We start from the raw sequence: 22,681 nt of genomic DNA on the forward strand, positions 1-22,681 counted from the left end.
ATAGATAGATAGATAGATAGATAGATAGATAGATAGATAGATAGATACATAGATGATGTGTGTATGTATATATATATCAATGTATATGTATATATATATATATATGTACAAATGTTTTTTTTTTACTTAAAAAAATCTCTTTAGAATACAGATTTAATAGTGGCATTGCTGGATCAAAGAGTATGCACAGTTTCATAGCCCTTTGGAAATAGTTCCAAATTGCTTTCTAGAATGATTGGATCTGTTCATAACTCCAACCACGCATTCGTGTTCCAGTTTTCTACATCCTCTCCAACATTTGTCATTTTCCTTTCCTGTCATCTCACCCAATTTGATAGGTGTGAGGCAGTACCTCAGAGTTGTTTAATTTGCATTTCTCTAATCAATAGTGATTTAGAGCATTTTTATATGACTATAGATAGCTTTGATTTTTTTTGTCTGAAACTGCCTGTTTCTATCTTTTAAGCATTTGTTAATTGGAAAATGACTTGTATTTTTATAAATTTGACTGAGTTTTCCATATGTTTGAGAAATGAGGCCTTTATCAGGGGCACTTATAAAAATTGTCAGCTTTCTGCTATCAAAATTTTGATTGCATTGGTTTTGTTTGTGCAAAAACTTTTAAATTTAATATAATAAAAATTATCCATTTTATATCTAGTGCTCTTTATCTCTTGTTTGGTCCATACATACAGTAGGTAAACTATTCCTTGCATTCCTAATTTCCCTATGGCATCACCCTTTTTCTCCTTATCTTGGTATATGATATAAGATGCTGTTCTATACTTTACTGGGATTTTATTTATTATTTTCAGAATACACCAAGACAGGGGAGGTCTTGACATAAGCTTAGAGCCCAAAGGATTTGCACCACAATTTTGGGGGGACTGGAGCATAATTATAACACAAAAGTTTTAAAGGTGAGTGATGAAAATATGCAAAAAATGCATGAGGAGCTCTTTACTCTATAATGGTGGAGTGAATAAAACCAGTGAAATTCCTAGGAGAATACCAGTCACTCAATAAAGTTGTCTCTCATTTATTTTTCTCTACTACACATAGTCATGAATATACATCATTGCCAAGGCAAAAGTGAAAATGAAGTTACTAATAAAATCATGCAAATTCTTGAAGTTGAGAATTGACTGTATAGACGTATACGCATCTGGGTGCAGATACCCATCTCATCCAACATGGAAGTGGGAGAGGAAATGACTAAGAAGAAGTGACAGGTTAAGGGAGACAGTGGTCAGAAGCGAAACAGACTTTTGAGAAGGGAGAAGGTAAAAAAAATAGAGTATATAAGTAAAGAGGCATGTACAAGGGAACATATGTGGTCAAGTCAATTCAGTCTCGAACAATGCAGGGGTCCAAAGTCTTTTCTCTTCTTGCAGACTCCCTGTGCTTGTTCTTCTGTCTAGAGACAACTTGGTGCCTCAGCGGATACTGCACTCAGCATGAATTCAGGAAAACTTGAGTTTAAATCTGGCTTCAGACCCTGGGAAAGTCCCCTAACCTTTATCTGTCTCCCATTTCCTTATTATTACTTGGGGGTAATAATAAAACTTTCTTACTGGATTATTCTGTGGATCAAATGAGATGGTATTTATAAAGTACTAAGCATAATGCCTAGCAGAGTAGCCACTATAAAAATGCTTATCCTGTTCACTTTCCTCTACTTCTCAATAAGCATTAGAACTGTCTTCTTTTTTGTGATTTTTTTGGAGGGCAATTGGGGTTAAGTGACTTGCCCAAGGTCACACGGCTAGCTTTTGTGTTGTGTCTAAGGTCGGATTTGAACTCAGGTCTTCCTGACTCCAGGGCCTGGGCTCTATTCACTGTGCCACCTAGCTACCCCAGCATTAGAATTTTCACATGAGGTGTTAACTTCATGGCTCCCTGGACATCTGGGCTGCATTCCATAAGGGATAAATGGTGGCAGTACCTTGATTAGGAAACAGTTCATTGCCATAAAGTTCCATCAGTTTACTCAATCAATTTCATCAGTCAATGGCAACAAATCTCTTCCCTTCAAGTGGGTTTGTTCATGGACAACTAGACATCCAGACTTTGAATTCTTTTTAATTACTATATACTAGCTTATCTTTCTGGACCCACCCCATTTTCAAATCTCATCTAATTTATGATAAGGCATACATTTGGTTCTTGTTTCTTAGCATACTCTTTGACTTAAACAGGCGCTCTAGGGTTCTTAGGAAAAAAAAGAACCAAGTAAAAATGGTGAGGAAACTGCTTTTAAAATCCTACATCATATCCCTCTAATGAAGACAAATTACAACGGTTAACTCTGATTAAATAAGGTTGAAAAGACTGTCAACCATTGTGCAATCTCCTCCATAAACATAAAAAATCAGCCTGTGGTCTCTACAAAAATAATATCAAATATACCAATATTAATAATAATTGGAATCACATATTTGATGTAGATGCTTTGTTTGGCTTCCTGAAATAAGAAAACTAAACTACTTCAGGAAGTTTCAATCCAATTGGGATCTCAAAGTCAAGGAAACTTTGTATTAAAATGAATTCTTGTTGCAGAAGAGTTTAGAAGTAAGAAAAAAGGCATGTTATTTCTATTCTCAGATGTGTGGGCACTGTTTTGTCTTCTGAGGAGCTGTATAGAGGGTGACCATTATGAAAAAAAAGGGTTAATGAAAAATATAGCTTGCTTCTGCACAAGGGAGCATATGTTTGCCTGAAAATAATGGGGACACATTGTCTTCAAAGACTATGATACTTAGAATATCATTGTTCCATAAATGCCAGCATTTTCTCAAGTAGTTGATGATTCTACATACTTATTGGTCATAGAAAGGAAAAAAAAGAATCACTCATTTTGAGGCCAAGTATTCTGTGAGCAGAGTTAATGCCATATGGAGGTAATTTAATATTAATTTAGCAATCCTTGAATAAGCATCATACCCAGATCTGCTAAGTGGAGTTACTGATTTTGTTTCCTCCTAGACTGATAATTTACTTGTGCAATGGTGCTGTCACAAAATGAGATTAATCACAATAATGGTGCATCCTTTTGCTAAGAACATTTTCATAAATCATTTGAATATGTCCCAAGAGAAAAAGTTTCTAGTTAAGCTCTCTAAATCATATGTTTTTAATAGTTAGAGAACATGGTATATTAATATTGGGGCACATTTTTGTTTTATTAGGTATTTGGGGAAAGTACATAGTAAAATGATTATGCCAGCAAAGGACATAATATTGAAAGCGAAGAACTTTTGTGGTTTATGAAAAACCCCAGATTTTTCAGATGAACTGCTCTCTGGACACAGATAAGAACTGCTCAGGAAGGGCCTGCTAGGTGGTGCAGTGAATATAGCATTGGCCCTGGAGTCAGGAGAACCTGAGTTCAAATGTGACCTCAGACAGTTAACACAAAACTAGTCCTGTGACCTTGGGCAAGTCACTTAACCCCAATTACCCTACCTTCCCCCCTCCAAAAAAAAAACTGGTCAGGAAAAAGACAAGACATTGGTACTTTAGGTGGACTATTTACTATAGGTCCTACCTATTTAAACCTATGTGACTTTGTACATTGTCTGCAGCTGTGGATGGTATACAAATATCTCTGAGATCACAGATCTATTAAGGTAGCAATAGACTTCAAAAGAGTCTCATTAGAATGGCCTACTATCTGGGCATGATGTTACATAATCATTATCCATGTTCCTGGGAGAGGCTAAAGCCAGCAGATCACTTGAATTCAAAATTTCTGAACTGCAGTAGGGCTAGAAGTGATCTGCCATCCATTGTAAGTCTAGCACAAATATTGTAAATCACTGGGAGTGGAGAGGTATTGGAATAGATTATGAGGGGTGAATCAGCCCAGACTGGAAAAACAGTTCAGGCTAAAGCCTTCATGCTGATCATTATTAGGATCAGCCTATGAGTGGCCATTGTGCTTCTGGGCTGTGTAGGAAAAGGAGACCTGTAAACCAATCAACTAATCAACCAAATAAATATATAGATGAATGAATGAATGAGTGCATATATAAATAAGTAAATGAGTGAGTGAATGAATAAATAAACAAAAAATTAAACGAATGAATTATAAATGTATGAATAAAGGCATGTGTGTGTATTACATAAAGTATACTTACACATATAACAAAAATATATGCATATGTATACATAATATATATACAAGTGTATATGTATTATATTAACATGAATTTTTATATTATGATCCTAGCTCCAGCACATAATAGCAATTTCATCGTAGGTAGATAATTTAATTTATGCAAATCCCAGTGTCCTCATTTATAAAATGAAGATCATAGTATTCATATTATGGAATTATTGATAACAATTTACTTTGAAAACCTTTATGTGCTAAAATATATATTTTAGTATTATTAGTTCAACTGTCTTGTATTAATATTCACTTCATCGATGTATGGTGAATTCACTTTGTTGGTGAATTTATATAGCTGCCCTTATTTAGAGAAGCTCTTGGCTGAGTTATGATCCCATATATTTATCTATAGACACTGCAATTTTCTAATCTATACAATGAAAGATCAATCTACAGAGGACTAAAATGGTCTAAGTTTCCTTCCTGTTCTAAAGCCCATGATTCTATGAAACAGAATTTGAGAGGTGACAAGAAACTTAGAGATCATCTTGCTTTATCCTTCCTTTTACAGGTGAGACATTGGTAGGTGAGATAACTTCTCTAAAGTCATACAGAAAGTCAATAGTAGAATAGGGAATAAAACCTGGGCCTACTGACCACCTTCTCTTTCCTAGAATGATATTATTTCTACTTTAGAACACTGATTTCCAGCTACCTCTAATGCTATCATTTGGTCTTAATTGATCTATGCAGTACATCTATTTCAGTACAATATCTTAAGTGAGGTTTGAACCCGAAAATGTAACCTTTTCCCTGAAGCCTGGATGTTGTCATATTCTTTTAAAAGAATCACTCATTCAAGACCACTGTATATGAAACAAGTGATTAAAATAAAAATCCAATTGGTATCCTGCTATAATTACTCACTGCCTACCACCTCCTCCCTGTGGTGGTATGGAAATTAATAATGATGGCAAAGCACTTTGTAAACATAAAATGCTGTTGAATTACAAAATAATCACAGTAGTGTGAAGCATATTCAGGTCATAATTTGGTTCTGGTAGTTTGAAGTTTGTTCTTTTTTGCAAAATACTTCAGTTGACTTAAAAAAGAACAATGCTTTCATGATGATGTATCAAGTAACTCATTGATTCATTAATACATCAAAGATTTTTTAAGCAACTTCTGTCTTCAGAATACTATGGAGGAGGTTAAAAAGTTTATATAATGGTCTCTGACATTATGTGACTTATGGTCCAAGCTTATTTCTGGAAAGGTTGAGGTGAGGTACATTCAGTATAGGAATTTGGTCAAAATATTAGACTTCATTGGAAAGACATAAATTTATTAGGTTAATGTTAAAAAAAACTTTTTTTTTATTTGATTTATAAGATTTTCTCCAATGAACTATGAAGACAGATTTTTTAGTACCCTGAGTAAAGCTTTAATAATAACATGAACATGACTATATTTGCCAATTCGGCTTGTTATTTCAGAAATAATGAGACTGTGGGACAGATGAATTGGGGAATATTTTATTCTGTGCATACACACAAACACACACATATAAATTTCTATATACCATTAACAAAATGTACCAGCAAGAGCTAGAAGAGAGAAATCCAATTTCAAATAACTTGTAGTTAATATAAAATAATTGGGAATCTACATGCCAAAGACAAACTCAGAAACTATATGAACATAATTACAAAACATTTTTCACACAAATAAAATCAGATAAAAACAATTGAAGAACTATTAATTGATCACAGGCTGGTTGAGCCAATATAACAAAATTATGATTCTACCTAAAATAATTTACATGTGCAATGCCATACCAATCAAGTTATGGAAATTATGTTACACAGTTAATATACACACATATAATCATGTATACATATATACATACACACTGTGTGTATATATACATACATGCATACACATACACCCAGTTGATCTGGAAAAACAAAAGGCCATAAATATCAAGGGAATCAATGAAAAAGAAAGTGAAGGAATGTGAACCAACAGTACCAGATCTCAAACTATAATAAAAAAAACAGTAATCAATAAAACAGTCGGGTACTAGGTAAGAAGTACTGATTTCTCAGTGGAATAAATTAAATACACAGTATGCCATAGTAAGTGGTTGTAGATTATTATGTCATCATCATAGTAATATAGTCAGAGTAAATGACTCCATTAATCTAGTATTTGATGAACCCCAAAATCCAAGGATTTTGGACAAGAATTCAATATTTGACAAAAATTGCTCAAAAAACTGGAAAACAGTTTGGCAGAAACTAGGTACAATACAACATCTCACACTGCATACCAAATTAAGGTCTAAATGGGTACAAGATTTAGAGATAAAGGGTAATATCATAAGCCAATTAGGGGAGCAAGGAAATTTTTCCCTGTCAGTTTTATGGATAGAGGAAGAATTTCTGATCAAACATGAGAGAGAGAACAGGGGAAGTATAATTGCCATTTCTGATCACATTAAATTAAAAAGTTTTGCACAAATAAAATCAATGCAGCCAAGATTAGAAGAAAAACAGGAAACTAAGGAATATTTTATAGCAAGTTTCTCTGATAAATGCCTTATTTCCAAAATATATGGAGTTGTGAGTAAAATTTATAAGAATACAATTCATTCTCAAATTGATAAGTGATCAAAGGATTTGAACAGCCAGTTTTCAGAAGAAATCAAAACTATCTGCAGTCATATGAAAAAATGCTTTATAGTGCTACTTTTTAGAGAAATGCAAATTAAAATAACTCTGAAGTACCACCTCACAATTATCAGATTGACTAATATGACAGAAACAAAAAAAAAATGCTGGAGGATGTGGAAAAATCAGGACACTAATGCACTGTTGGTAGAGGTGTGAACTGATCTAATCATTTTGTAATGCAATTTGGGACTACATCAAAAGAATGATAAAACTATGTGAACCCTTTCACCCAACAACTAGGTTTGTATCCCAAAGAGATCAAAGAAAAAAAAAAGATTTACATGTATAAAAATAGTTATAATAGCACTTTTTGTGGTAGCACAGAATTGGAAATTGAGGGGATAGCTAACAATTGAGAAATGACTGAACAAGTTGTGGTACATCATTGTGATGATTGTTTTATCTTTCATTTTCAAAAATTATCAGTAACATCAAGATTGATGTTTTGACTTGCACACAAACTAGATTTAAGTGGGGAATTGTTGCTCGAAGGCATCATCATCATTCTTTCTTCCAGAGTCACCAAGACCAGTGTCAGAACAAAAGATTAAATGACTGGTGGTGGTCCAGAATGCAGTAGATGACACTCAAGTTTAATTTCTGACCAAGCTCTATGTCCTACATAGTGTTTGCATTAGTTATCTTTATGACCATGAGAGTAAATTATTCTCATCCACACATTCTGCCAGAAGTCCTTACATACTTGGTATAGACATCCCTATAAATCAACAACAGGTAGAGATGAAATATTATTTTGCTATGAAAAAAATGATGAACAGGGTGCTTTCCCAAAAACTTGGGAAGTGAGATGGGTGACATCTGAAATAACTGAGGAAACAAAAATTTGAGCTTCCAAGCGTATCAATTTATTAAGCAATGTATGTCAATTTCATAAAAAAAAATTGCGACCAGGTCTCCTTAGTTTGGCACTGTATACTGTATATAAAAGGAAACAGATTTTTATTAATTTTAAGAAAACAATTAACAGGATATAAGCCAGGTTACAAGATTAGATCATTTGATTGCCAATTGGAGGAAAGAGTAGAGACTTTATGAGCTGGGAAAAGGCAGAATGAGCAAGTAGATTTTGCCGGATACTGTTGCACAACAGTATGTTATTCAATTCCTATGATTAGCAAGCAGGTGGAATTTACAGGATAATGAAACTTAGATTTCAAAATGGAATTTTACAATGTCAAATCAGTTTGTTTCATACCATTTCAATAATTCCTTCAAAAGACTTACATGAACTGATGCAAAGTGAAGTGAACAGAACTAGGAAAAGAGGATACACAGCAATATTGTATGATGACCAATTGTTAATGACTTAGCCATTCTCAGTAATACAATAATTCAAGAGAATTTCAGAGGACTTATTATGAAACATGCTATCTACCTCCAGAGAAAGAACTGATGGAGGTTGAATGCAGATGGAATCCTATCTATTTTGATTTTTTGTATGTTTTTGTCTGTGTTTTCCTTTGCAACATGGCTAAAATGGAAATATGTTTTGCATGACTACACATGTAATAAAATTGCTTGCTTTCTCTGTGAGTGGAGGGGGAAGGGAGGGAAGAAGAGAATTTGGAACTCAAACCTTTTTTTTAAAGATGTTATTTTTTACATATAATTTTTAAAAATTAAATAAATCAGAAAAAAAGTTGAAGATGATTAATTTTTAAATTTCAGTTTCAGACACTTGCTAGTTGTGTCACCTTGGAAAAGTCATTTAACCTCTGTTTACTTCAATTTCCCCATTTAATAATGGGGATAATACTAGCACCTACCTCCCAGGGCTGTTGTGAAGATCAAATGAGATAATAAATGTAAAGCACTTAGTGCAGTCTGTCACAGAGTAAGCAACATATATATATATATATATATACATACACATATATATTTGTTATTATTCTTATTAGCATTATTACTACTATAACACACACATACACGATGAATCACTGCACAATTTATTATGAGGCTGTTTTAGTTATTTTGTAGCTAAATAAAATAATATAGTCATGTTGAAATTCCAGTTGTTAGCTTCTATGTAGATACTATCCTACTATTTTATTCAATCACAATATGGAAAGGAAAATGGAAAGGAAACATTTTCTAATGATTCTAACCATCCAAAAATGGCAAGCACCTATTCAGGAATGAATGGTTCTGCACCACTGGAAGTCTTTAAATATATGATCCCAAGAAATGTTACTTCCCTTATCCTTAGGGAATCCTTGTTCAGGTAGAACCTGGGTTAGAGATACTCTGAACTCTCATTCAAATCTAAATTTGAATGAATTCCTGTGATTTTGATTCATTGAAATAATTTTGTTTTCTAAGTTCTAAATGTTTATTTAAAGCTTAAGTATGAATTCTATTAAACTTTGGGGTGGTTTGACAATGTCAGGCAAGCTGTTACAGCCCCTGGAGTTACTTGGCTCAGAATAGGCAACACAGAAGCAGGACTGCCATAGAGTATTGGATATTCAGCCAAGAATAGCTTCTGGGTGGCTGTCACAGTCTACTAAGCGAGTGCATATTTCAAGTTTTAGAAGTGACACCCCAAATCTATTTAAAATACATTCATTTTTATGCATTTCACAAATCAACCATTTTTTTAATGTCCATTGCGGTTTTTGGCTTTCATTATATTTTTCTGTCTCAAGCCTGGTATATGTACTCTCTTGGCAGGTTATATATACAGAATCAGTATCAGTGGAATTTATTTGTGCACAAATAGAAATTTAGTGATGAAAGATTCCATTCTATTTTGAATTGCATGAACTTTTATGGTTCGGGGATGGAATGCTGGCCCATTCATTGACTTTCTTGAGTCTCATCGATTGTTAACATCCTTTTCAGAGCTTTGTTTTATGTAAGCTGGATTCTTAATCCTTTGCAGAAAGATGCACTTTTGAAGAAATCATTCATAGTAACAAATGAAATTTTGACAATGAAATAGCCCATTTTTAGGTGGAAATACTAGAAGATAAAGATGTAGAAAGGGTAATGAATTGGGTTTTAGTGTTCCATTCCTCTATTAATCAGATTTAAAGCCAAATATAATCTACATTCCTTTCTTCTTCTCTTCTTTCTTCCCTCTCACCTTCCTTCCTTCTTTCCTTCCTTTTTCTTCTTCCCTTTCTTCCTCTTCCTTCTTACCTCCCTCCCTCCCTCTCTCCCTTCCATGCTTCTTTCTTTTTTCTTTCCTTCCTTCCTTCCTTCCTTCCTTCCTTCCTTCCTTCCTTCCTTCCATCCTTCCTTCCTTCCTTCCTTCCACACTTCCCCCTCTATCTCTATATTTCTTTTTCTCTTTTCTAATAGAATCTTTTTGAAATCAAAGAACGTCTATGCTTTTGAAGGATATTTAGAGAATGGAAAAGAAAGTAGGAAACAGAATAAACACTTCGAAATTACAGAGAATGGAATGAAGTATACCCCTAGACACTTCAAAGGCAACATTAAATTTCATTGCTGATCTAATCCTCCTAAAGTAATTGATGGCATTGACAATAAAAGGTACTATATTATCTGTCTTCAATAGATGAAAGCAATCTGTCTGAATAGGGAAAAGACTGCATAATGTGGCCCCATTTTTGTTGTGGATATAAAGAAATGATATCACCCATGAAATACTTAGTGATAATTTTAAGGCTTTTATTATTTCTTTACATAGCAAATCTACGATGACTCCTAAACATTCTAATGATTGAACAAAATCAGTCTCCCATATTTTAGAGAACTCTCAACCCATATTTCCCTAAAGCAGTGTTTCTTCTTGAGCTCATAGAATCATAGGATCAGATATAGTGTTGTAACAGACCTTAGAATTATAGAGTCCACCCCCTTCATTTCATAGATGAGCAAACAGAGGAGCAGAGTGGTTAAATGACTTATACAAGTTTACACATGGCAGATATGGTATTCAAATCAGGGCCCTCTGACTCCAAATTCAGTATTCTTTCCACGATTACTTTCTCTCCTATAGAAACTTCCATAAAAAATAGACAATAATTGGTTTATATTGGTATTGAGGGAAAATTCTATCAAAAGTTTTGGGCAGTGGTGGCCAGGTGGCTCAGCGAGTAAGAGCACTGGCCCCAGTGTCGGGATGATTTGGGGATCCAATCCGGGCTCCCATACTTAGCACCACACCCAGAAATAACTGGCCATGTAACCTTGAGCAAGTTACTTAACCCTGATTGCTTTAAAAAAAAAAGTTTTGGGCAGGATAAGAAGTTTCTTTAAGCAAAGAAAATCTTGATTATTTTTTCAGACCTCTCTAGATATCTTACATGCAATTTTGTTTTCTTGTGGATGCTGAGGGTGATGATTTGTTAAAAATTCATGCTAATTATGAGAAAACCAAACAAACAAAATTTTAAGTAGAACATGGTTCTACTCATATTTATTTCTCAATCAATAGCAGCTACTGAAAATATTATTTTAGTACATTGAATATATACTTTTAGAGAATCAATCAATCAATCAATAAGCATTTTTCATTGTCAATCATTTTGTTATGCTCTGGAGATTCAAACAAATTATGAAAATTTCCTGACCCTAAAGTAACTTGCATTCTAATGAGGGAAAATACATGTATGTAGAGACCCACGAGATACATATGAAATGAAATAAGTTCTTACTTTATTAACTACTACAAGGCCCAAGGGCATGCATTGCTATTTCTTCTTCCTCTTTCCTAAGGGAGCCCTCTGTTTAGAACCCACATATACACTAAGACTAGGTTCAGTCTTGGGAGAACCCTGCACCTAATGAGAGGAGTTAGGTTCTGTTATTTCATACTCTTTTAGTTTATTACACTTCTACATCACCAGCCTGGTGAAGATTTACCTACAGATTACATTTTGGCTTATGTCTAAGGTCTCCCCAAAAGGTATAGAAGATACTCCATGGGGAGGCTAAGTGGTGCAGTGAAAAGATCATCGACCCTGGAGTCAAGAGGACCTGGGTTTGGATCCAACCTCAGACACTTAACACAAAACATAGCCATTTGACCTTGGGCAAGTCACTTAACCCCAATTGCCCTCCAAAAAGAAAAAAGAAAAAAAAAGAGACAATGTAAAATATGAATCAATTATGGAAGAAGCATTTATTCTCTGTGCTCAAAAGAAATTATAATGGAAATACCCACAGTTATACATTGAAAGAAAGATTAATACAAGAGGTATATAGCATGACATAATGGAAAGGGATCCAGACTTTAAGTCAGAAAGACTAGGATTCTCATCCTGCCTCTGATCCATCTTGACTTTCTGACACTGGGAAAGTTACTTAAACTCTCAGTGCTCTAGGAAATTCTTTAATACTGTAAGTTGCAAGTGGATTTAGGTGTCTGCCTACATTGGCAAAATGAATTTCGTCATCTAGGAATTCCTTATTTCAAAAAAATCCCAGGTACAGTCCTATCCCTATGGTAGGCATTAAGCAGATATAATTCCTCCTTGATTTAGAATTTCCACTAAGTCATCTCATCAGCCTTTCACTTTTTTGTTGGTTATGCCAAATCTATTAAGAAAATAAACAGAAGGGGTGGCCAGGTGGTGCAATAAGAGTGTTGGCTCTGGAGTCGGGAGACCCCGGATCGGTTCTGGCCTCAGACACTTAGCACCCCCACAAATTAACTGGCCGTGTAACCTTGAGCAAGTTAGTCAACCCCAATTGCTTTTTAAGAAAATAAACAGAAGAATCCTGATATTTAGTGCAACATTATGTACCCTTCATCTATCTGATTGCTTGGGGTGTGTGTGTGTGTGTGTGTGTGTGTGTGTGTGTGTGTCCTAGAAGTTATGTCTCATTTGGGAATGAAGCAACTAATTTGTTAACCAACAGATGGCACTGGAGGCATTCTAAACATTTTCTCTCTTCCTTGTCTTCCTTTAGGAATATTAGTCTTTCAAGAATTAAATAATTTATACCCCTAAATTAAAAACAAAGGCACATGCAAAATGTCCATATTTAAGCAACTTGAATATTGAAATGTTGGCTAAATGGCTAGAAAAATGTAAGCCTTTGGCAAAGTGAATCTGCCTTAGTTGAAGCTGATTATAGTGGTATTCAAAAGCATTCATTACCAGACCACAGAATTTCTGAGAAATGGATAAAACATTCCTGAGATGTGGGATTTCTATGGAAATTCTACTTTATTGTACCTTTCACCTGTTTGTGTGATTAAGGCCACTAGGATTACTGGAAAGTGTAATTAAGTCTTCTCATTACCGGTCCTCACCTAGATTTTGCTAAAAAACTATCTTAACATGTAACAAGCCCATAAAACGTTCAATGAATCATACATGATAAAATAGAAAATGCTGACTAGCACTTTAGCTCCAATTTCAGTGTGCAGAGTAATCCATTGGTGGGATGGGATTAATTTTCCTCTAGAATTTGCTAACAATGAACTTGATTATATAGACTTGGATCCAAAAGATGTTGCATGGACTTCAATTGGAATCCCACCTCCATCCCAGCCTGGATTTATATTTATTCTATTAAGTGATATGCATTGTCTATAACTTTCTTTTTTTTATTTTTTATTAACAGTTCCATGAAATGTCTCAGTAACCCAGGTGATATTTTCTGCAAAGTATTTAATCAGCATGGTATAGCACCAATCATGATACCTTCAACTTCAGATTTTGCCCCACAACTTTTTTCAGAGTATTATGTTTTAAAGATCCTGAAAAATCTGGAAATCCCATCTGGAACAAGATTAAATTTTGATGTTTAATTATTTTATTTTTCATTATAAAAAAACACACTCATTATGATTTATATACATCCAGAAGAAGCCTATGTTTAAATCCAAGTGTGTATGAAAAAGGAGACAGAATTAGGTGTTGTAAATTTTATTGTGATTCATTAATGCTGTTTCAGTGACATAGGACATCAATGTGACTAATTCTCTTATTTTCTTTTCTTTTAAAACATATTGATATATTTTATTTTTATATTATCTAGATTCCCCACCTATGTCCCTCCCCCAGTCTCTCCAAGACAGCCATTCCTTATGATAAAGATTTTTTCAAAAGCATAACAGAAGAAGAGGGAAATTCAGTAAAACTGATCAATACATCAAAAATATGAAATTACATGCAGTGTTCCATATCTGGGACACCCCACTTGTGCAAAGTAGATATGAGTCACCTGTGTTTTCATCTCTTCTTTGTGAGCAGTCTTTAAAAATACTTTACAAAAGTCATATCTAATTTAATGAGTTAAATACCTCAAAGGATATAGTGCTGGTCCTCAAGTTAGGAAGACCTGGTTAAAACCTGGCTTCAGACATTATCTGTGTGACTCTGTATAAGTCACTTAATTTCTATTTGCCTCAGTTTCTTCACCTGTATGATAAAGATAATAAGAACTCCTACACCTCCAGGGTTGTTGTTGCAAGGCTTTTAATATTTGTAAAGCACTTTACAAATCTGTAAGTACTATATAAATGCCAGCTAAAAAATGTGGTTTTTGTTCTTCCCATTCATGTTGTAGTCACTGTGAAATATATTGTCTTCATATAGAAACATCTCAAAGTGTCTGATGTAAGTACAAATAGTAAATATTCATTGTTAGCAATGAGATTGCTTTCCCCGTGATCATCATATGCTCTAGTAAAGTTTAATTATAAGCATTAAGAAATCCGTTGTATGTTTCTCTTAACATCTTTGTATCTAACAGGAAAATTAAAAGTCTTGGATTTCACTGCAGGGCTTAACATTTCTCCTTTATAGCCCTTCATACAGTATGAGTGTGACAGCTTTTTGAATTCTTTCTAACAGTACTGGAGTTTGTTTTAAAGAACTGTGTAGCTTCTGTAGCTACATAAGGCATTTCCTTAATGTACCAGATAACATTTGAAATTGATATTTAAAACAAAAGAGAGAAGTAGAAAAAAAGGCTTGGCAAATGATACTCAAAAGCTTTAGGTATTCTATAATGGAGAACTCCTATGGATTGCCTCACTGTGGCCTGTGGACCATTTCATCTTGGATATAACAATATGACCCGCAGTGCCTAGAGGGCCCAGCATGACAAGATTCATCTTGATGTCTGCACTTGAGTCTCAATGACACTTTCTGCCTCACAAAGTTTAAATAGTCACTACTACTACTGAAGATATGGTTCTCTGGCACTTTCTTCTTTATTTCTCCTACTTGAATTATTTCAGTGGGTTTGCAATGTTATTCATGTAGGTACTCCTTCCAAAAGGACAGACCTGCTAGCTGTCAATGCTTATGTTTCCTGTGTGACCTTTGTTCGTGTTTTCATGTAAGTCTTCTACATTCTGGATTCTTTCCTCTCTATCTTTTTACATTGTGTTCAAACCAGCAAAACACATAAGCTATCTCTTGATCCCATTTACTCTCAGTACCTGACTGGTTCACCTCCTTTCCTGATAAGACAGCTCCATGGGATAAGTTTTTTTCAATATTTCTGTACAATTATTCAAGGATAATATGTTGGAGTCTACTCATACCCACCACAGGTATTTCTATATATTTTTGTTTGATATACAACTTTAATTCTTTGCCGAATGATATCCCATGATTTGGAGTCAGAGAATATCACCAGAAAAATGTTAATGTTAAAAAGATGGGTTTCAGGAGCATCTAGGTGGTACAGTGAATAGAGCACCTGCCCTGAAGTCAGGAGGGCCTAAGTTCAAATCCAGTCTCAGACACTTGACACTTAGCTAGCTGTGTGACCTTGGGCAAGTCACTTACCAAAACTGACTTGCCTTCCTCCCTCCAAAAAAAAGAAAAGATGGGCTTTAGTTTCAGAAAGAAGTTTAGAGTTATTAAAAGCATTATACATTTTCCATCAATGTATTAGGCAAAATCTTAGAATTCTGAACACAAAGTTTTCCTTTATTATGAATAATCAGTTTTGATTACTTACACATAATAAGTGGTAGATAAATAAATATTGAATGAATGAATGAACAAAGAAAATGAAGAATTAACAACTTTCTAATTTTCCAACCCATATAATACAATCATCTGCCAAACTGGGAAAAAGGAGACTACCAATCTAGTTTGCATGTTCTCATATCTGGTCCCTTTAAAAAGATGGCACACTCAAGTATTTGTTGTGCTTAATGATCAGTTGCATAATCTTAAATCTTCTCCAAGTTTTCATACTTGAATTATTTCTCTTGTTATTTTATCTTTTTTGTTGTTGTTGTTGCTGTTCTTGGCTTTTAATCCTCTCTCAGTCCTGTCCCCTGATCAGTTTGGCCCAATTCTGGCATTACCAACATTTCCTTATAATCTCGTCCCCCAGCTTGATGTGTTCCACAATGAAACTCTCATTTTGATTTCAGTTTGGTGAAAGGGTCGTCATTATATCACCATATGTTAGAATTCTTCCAGAATTGTTAAGTCCCGCTACGCAGACTAGCCATATAGTTAATTGTTAAATTTTGTGCCAACCAGTGGTCAGATGTGATATTATCAAAAACTGAAAAGGAAGACATCTGAAACATGAATAATTCAGTGTAACTGCAGGATGAACATATGGAAAAAATAACAACTTCTAGTTATTCTATATCAATTTCTAGATGGGATTTTCCACTCTTGGTTTCTAATAAATATTTATGCCATTTCAAAAGCACAATTAAAATTAACACAAAAGCCTCATTTTGCCAACTAATGTGGTATAAAATATATACTTCAATGTTCATAGATAAGTTTCTTTTCATTCTATTTATTAAGTAGTCTTCCATTGCTGTAGATCATAATCCTCATATATATTAGAAAATTACCTTTAGTATTTTCTTTTATAACAAAAAAATGAAGCCTATCACCTAGTGATCAATTATCTGGTAATGAGTTATGCCAATTTCACCAGGCTGCTGCTTAGGAAACAGACGTATCTTCCACTGGACCTATTGATGTATTGTTTTTGGAGGACCATGTATGTGTAAATTAGACTAACAGTGAGTAAGGAAGGGGCCATTGTGGTACGCTGGGATCCAAAATTTCTAGGCAAAAGTTGGAAACAAAATTAGTGCTTATCAACTGGGGAGTAGCTGAAAAAATTATAGTCTATAAATTTAGTAGAATATTATTGCACTTAAAAATGATAAATATGAATAACTCAGAGAAACTTAGGAAGGTTTATATTAACTATTGCAAGGTGAAAAGGAAAGAATAAGATAATTTAGCTATTAAGATGATGAACTAATGTATACTTTTAAAAATAAACAAAACATAGCATCAAACAATACAATAAATTATAAAATACAATAATTAAAATTTAAAAATAACTATATTCCAGTAGACAGATGACAATAGATTGCCCCTTATGCACCAATGAATCTATTGTAGAAGATGAGGTAGAGGAATTCCAAAAGTAAGAATACTATAACCCTCCAAATTTATTCAAAATATGATTTAGCACTTGATTACTTCAAAGTTAAATGGGAGGGGCGGCCAGGTGGAGCAGTGAGTAAGAGCGCCGGCCCTGGCACTGGGAGACCTGGGATTGGTTCCGACCTCAGATACTTGGCACCCACACAAAATAACTGGCCATTTAACCCTGAGCAAGTTACTTAACCCCAATTGCTTATAAAAAAGATAGATGGGTATAAGCAAGGGCAGCAAAAATGATGTTGGAAACTATGGTTCAAGATTGAGCAATAAGAAAAGTCAGTGTTGGGAAGATAGTATGGAGCCTTCAAAGTTCTTTAGCAAGAATATTTTTCCCCAAGAAAAAAATTGGAACATGAAGGTCATAGTGAACACTGAATAATATAACAAGAAATGAAATTAATTATACTTTAACTGATAGCAAATGAATGATAACTGATATGGGGGTCTTTCAAAAATCAGCCATCTCATAAACTTAGAAGATCAAAGATCAAAATTATTGTGTGGTTAGGATGAAAAATAAAAGCGAGGGGGAAAAGATATAGTGTATAATTAAAACAAATGAAACCTGAACCAATAAAATTTATTTTGATGCTGAAAATGTGATATGGAAAAACAAAAGGCCTTTAACTCCAGCTACTACGATTTCATGTAGAGCTTTATGATCGGTTGCTATGACAAAGAGGCCAAAGATCCTAAAAAACTATGATAGTCAGCAAACATTTGATTTAGTTGCCAAGTAGAGATATGTGACAACCAAGGACAAAAGCAGCTTAGAATACAAAATCAATTGTAAAACTTTATATAGAGGAGTGGTAGAAAATGCATAGTATCAACTCATAAAGTAGAGAAAAACACTGCGAGATATAGCTAATTTTTAAAAAGCTGACTAAAAGACACAAGTAAGCAAAGTAGTCCTGTTAGCATCTAAAATATAAAGAAAAAAGCAATGAACCAAACTTGTAAAAGATGAAAAATAACTGTAAAGATAATTATAACCAACTTTTTTTCAGCATTAAGGCAGCAGAGGCACCATATTTGGACTCTAACATTACTCACAAATTTCCTTTGAGTGGAAACAGAAATGTCACTGAGAAAATCAAAGAAAAACAAAACATTGAACTATATCTAGTGGACACAAAGGAGGTCTGTGCTGGAGATGAAACAGATGTGGAGGTATTGAGAAACAGAATATCAGGTTATCTGAAGAAAGAGGAGATGGTAAAGACACAAAAAATAACCATCAGAACTTTTTTTCTACCAAAATTATCTGACTGAGAGAACATCAATAACCACTGACTTTTATGCCTATTTTCTATCTATTTTTTTAATCAGAATAATCTCATATGCATCCAGGATTCCATTTATGACAACAATTAAAGAGATAACCCATTTGATTTGATTGAGCATGTCTATGGCCATACCACCCTGAACGCGCCCGATCTCGTCTGATTTGATTGAGCAAAATTCTGCCTTACAGACCTTCTTCCAATAAGATAACTCACGTGCATATGTCAAGATTATAAAAATTCTCTAAAAGATATAACAATATGGAAGGTATTTAGGATAAAGTGAAAGTCAAAGGAATTGCCTGTAAATAGGCAGGTCCTACAGATGCTGTTACTTGTATACAGCATTGTTTTGTCTCCACCTAGGCCAGCTAGGTGGTACAGTGGATAAAACACTGCTCTGAAGTCAAAAGATCTCAGACACTTACTAGTGCCTGTCACATAATAAGTGCTGCATAAATATTAATTGTTGTTATTTTTATTACCCAAAATATTGAATCTTCTTGCAGGGAACCATAACAACTGAAAAATGCTTGACTCACAAGATTTTAGAACCAGAAATATCAAGCATATTAAGAATACTCATTATCCAGACTAATATATCTATTTGTCTGCATAGCCCGTAGATCTCTTCTTTGACAAACAGTACATTTGCTGGGGTTGTGTCTCAAACTGAATAGGAAGAGGAAGGAAAGGTAGATTTCCTTTAAAGACTCCAAAATTCTCATTGACAGAAAATCTTTTTAATATCAATATTCTCCTGCTGTTATATACCTGTGAGATATGGCAAACTATATTCTCTAAAGAACTGAAAATGACTATCGCCTAGAGGGCAAACTGGGGATTACAAATGATAAGTATAATTAAAATTCCATCAAAAAGACATGAGAAGGGGCGGCCAGGTGGTACAGTAAGAGCACCAGCCCTGGATTCGGGAGACCCGGGATGGTTCCGGCCTCAGACACTCGGCACCCACACAAAATAACTGGCCATGTGACCTTGAGCAAGTTACTTAACCCCAATTGCCTTAAAAAACAAAAGATATGAGAAGCCATGCTACCTTAGGCAAATCACTTAACCCTAAATGCACTCCAAAAATTATATATATGTATGTATGTGTATGTATATATGTGTGTGTGTGTATATATATATAAAGAGTGAATAGAGCACCAGTTCTGGAGTAAGGAGGACCTGAGTTGAAATTCAGCCTCAGACACTTGACACTTATTAGCTGTGTGACCTTGGGCAAGTCACTTAACCCCATTTGCCTGGCCTTCTCCCCTCAAAAAAAAACTTTAAGAAAACATTCGATAAAAAAATATGTGACAGTCAGGTGAAAAAAAATAAAGGATAAAGAACAAGCAGCCCTTATGAACCTGTGCTATTTTTGTGATTTCAAGAGAAAACAAGGAAGTCTTCTCTAAACCCCTCACCAGAGCACATTGGATACACTCCCCACTCCCATGGCAAACTTATAGGAGAGCATGGATAAGAGCTGTAGAGGACAATCAGGCATGAAAGAGTCACAATCTATATTGCTGGGATATTTCCTTCAATGAGATCCACATCCACCTAAGTATTTCAGAGAGTTTAGGAGTAAGCATGCAATAACAATTGGGAGGATCAAGGAATGCTTCACAGAGGAGGTGACACCTGAGATAAGTAGGCTTTCTAAGAAGTGAACACAAACAATATATTTTTTTTTTCCATAGCAAGCTTTTTTATTAATAAATTCCTCTACATCTCTCCCATTTCCTATATGAGCACATAAAAATAACAAAAAATAAAATCTTTGATACATAGCTGAAGTCTGGCAAAAAAAAATACACATTAGTCACATCCAAAAATGATACTTTTTTCTATATTTTGAGGCATCACCACTCTATTAAGAGGTGAACAGCATGATCCATCTACATTCTTTTAGACTCACAGTTTGTTAATGTGATGATCATAATTAAGTTGCTATTTCTCTATAATTTTTTCACATATTGTCCTCTTTGTTCTCATTCCACTGCAAGAGTCATAAATGTCTTTTCTTTTTTCTTCAGAAATATCCATTTTATAACTTCTTGTGTCAAAAAATATTCTATAACATCCATATGCCTAATTTGTTTATTTCCTACTAGGATACTTAGTTTCCAATTGTAGATTACCATTAACAAAAACTCCTATAGATATATCCTATAATATATATGGCTCCCATAATATATCCTATAGATATATTACATGTAGATCTTCTTCCTTTTTCCTATGGTTTCTTTTAGATATAAAACTAGTAGTGATATGAGAACACTCCTACACAGGGTATGATTTGTTCAATGGCAGAGAAGGAAGGGATGGAATACAGAGTTCAATAGGAGTTTAGCTGGAAGGTTGACTGTGTGGATGATCAGAAATGAAGAGAATCCATTTAAGTATGTCAAATGAATACATATAGGACAGTTGCTTCTAAAAGATCTAAGGTAGTTCAGAAATATTAGCCTTTAAAGACTATAGCTTTGGACTCTATATCGCCATTAACTTTCATTTGTCTGAATAAAAAGGTTTGTGCTGAGAGGACATAATGCTATTTTTAATATGAAAATCGATTTACAATTTTTACATTATTCTGCTTCAGAAGTTTGCAAATGTTATTATTCCGTCAGAATCTGGTTTGACAAGTATGCCTACAGCCTGTATGCACGTGTTTGTTATGCTTCAAATTCAAAAATGACATGGCTGATACCACTGCTACTCTTGTGGGGGAGTGTTGCTAAATTCAACCTTGTAAATAAGAGCAAACACATTAATTTGTATCCCACTCATGCTCTGAGCTGCACATGTTCTGAAATGAGTAAGATCAGAATCCTTTTTCCTCTATTCCCAGCAAGCCCTTGGACTTTGAGCAATTATAGCCATTGCAATCTTCAAAGCTAGGCTCAACAGGTCAAAGGTGGCACACATTTACAAAATATATATACTGAGTCTTGTTCATGAGCAGGTCTAGTAAGTGGTCAAGATTTTACCATTTGAATGTCATTAACCCATTTCAAGTCTGTCTCATATATGTTTTCTAGAATCTTGGAGGCCTTCTAGTCTTAACTCATTCCTTAAAAAGGATTCTCTGTACAACATACCCAATGTGGTCATCCTACCTGTCATTAAAGACTTCTAATAATGTATCTCACTATGTCACAAGGAGACCCATTCTATTTTTGGACATCTCTAATTGTTAGGGTATTTTTTGTTTCTTTGTTTCTTTGATACTGGTCCTAAATTTGGCTCTTTACAACTTTTCCTTGCTTCTTCTGGTTCTTCTCTCTGAGGTCACATAAAATAAGTCTAAAATTTCTACCACATGACAATCCTTGAGTTACTTGAGGATTCCTAATCTATCCTCCCACCCAAATCTCCTTTCCTCTGAACTAAACACCCTCAAATCCTTCAGTTTTTCCTCATATGCTATAATATGGCATGACCCTTCTTCATTCTTTTGGACTCACAGTTTACCAATGTGATGTTCAGAATTAAGTTGCTATTTCTCCAAACATTTTTTTCATATATTGTTCTCTTATTTCTGCTCATTCCACTGCAAGTCATAATTATGATTGCCCTGAGATACAGAAATATCTTTGGATTTAGAAAGAACTGAATTCAAATCCTGGTGCTGAGACACACTGGCTATGTGATCATGGAAAAATTACTTAACTTCTCAATACTTCAAACAACTATGAGACATATCTTACAGGTCTTACATACGACATTACTATAAGATATCATGCATTAGTTTTCAAATTATCAGTAGGAAGTTCTTCTATATCAAGAGGCCCCCACAATGATGAGCTAGTAGATCTATAGAAAGACAAATAGATATAGAAATAGATGATATGAATCTAGATAGGTATATATATTTGAATATGGATAGAAAAACCATATATAGGTATAGCCATAGAGATTGATATCGATGTAGGACATAGATCTTCATAGATATGATATTGATACAAGTACAGATATTGATATAGATATAGGCATAGATAGAGATATAGAGCTAGATGTAGATGTGGTCTATATAGATATAGAAATGGATATGGATACAGACAATACAGATGTAGATAGAAATAGAAATAGAAATGGATATGGATATAGAAGGAGAGAGAGAGAGACAGAGAGAGA

General features: G+C 34.3%; 1 pseudogene; it reads right to left on the reverse strand.

The window, feature by feature from the left end:
• The window catches only part of LOC138156107 (centrosomal protein of 78 kDa-like), a 29,578-nt pseudogene that overhangs the window by 3,878 nt on the left and 3,019 nt on the right, over window positions 1–22,681 (reverse strand).

The sequence above is a fragment of the Petaurus breviceps genome, unplaced genomic scaffold (genome assembly GCF_028583685.1).
Source record: "Petaurus breviceps papuanus isolate PSGF00001 unplaced genomic scaffold, PetGlider_PUasm1.0 154, whole genome shotgun sequence".
NCBI classification, from domain to species: Eukaryota; Metazoa; Chordata; class Mammalia; order Diprotodontia; family Petauridae; genus Petaurus; species Petaurus breviceps.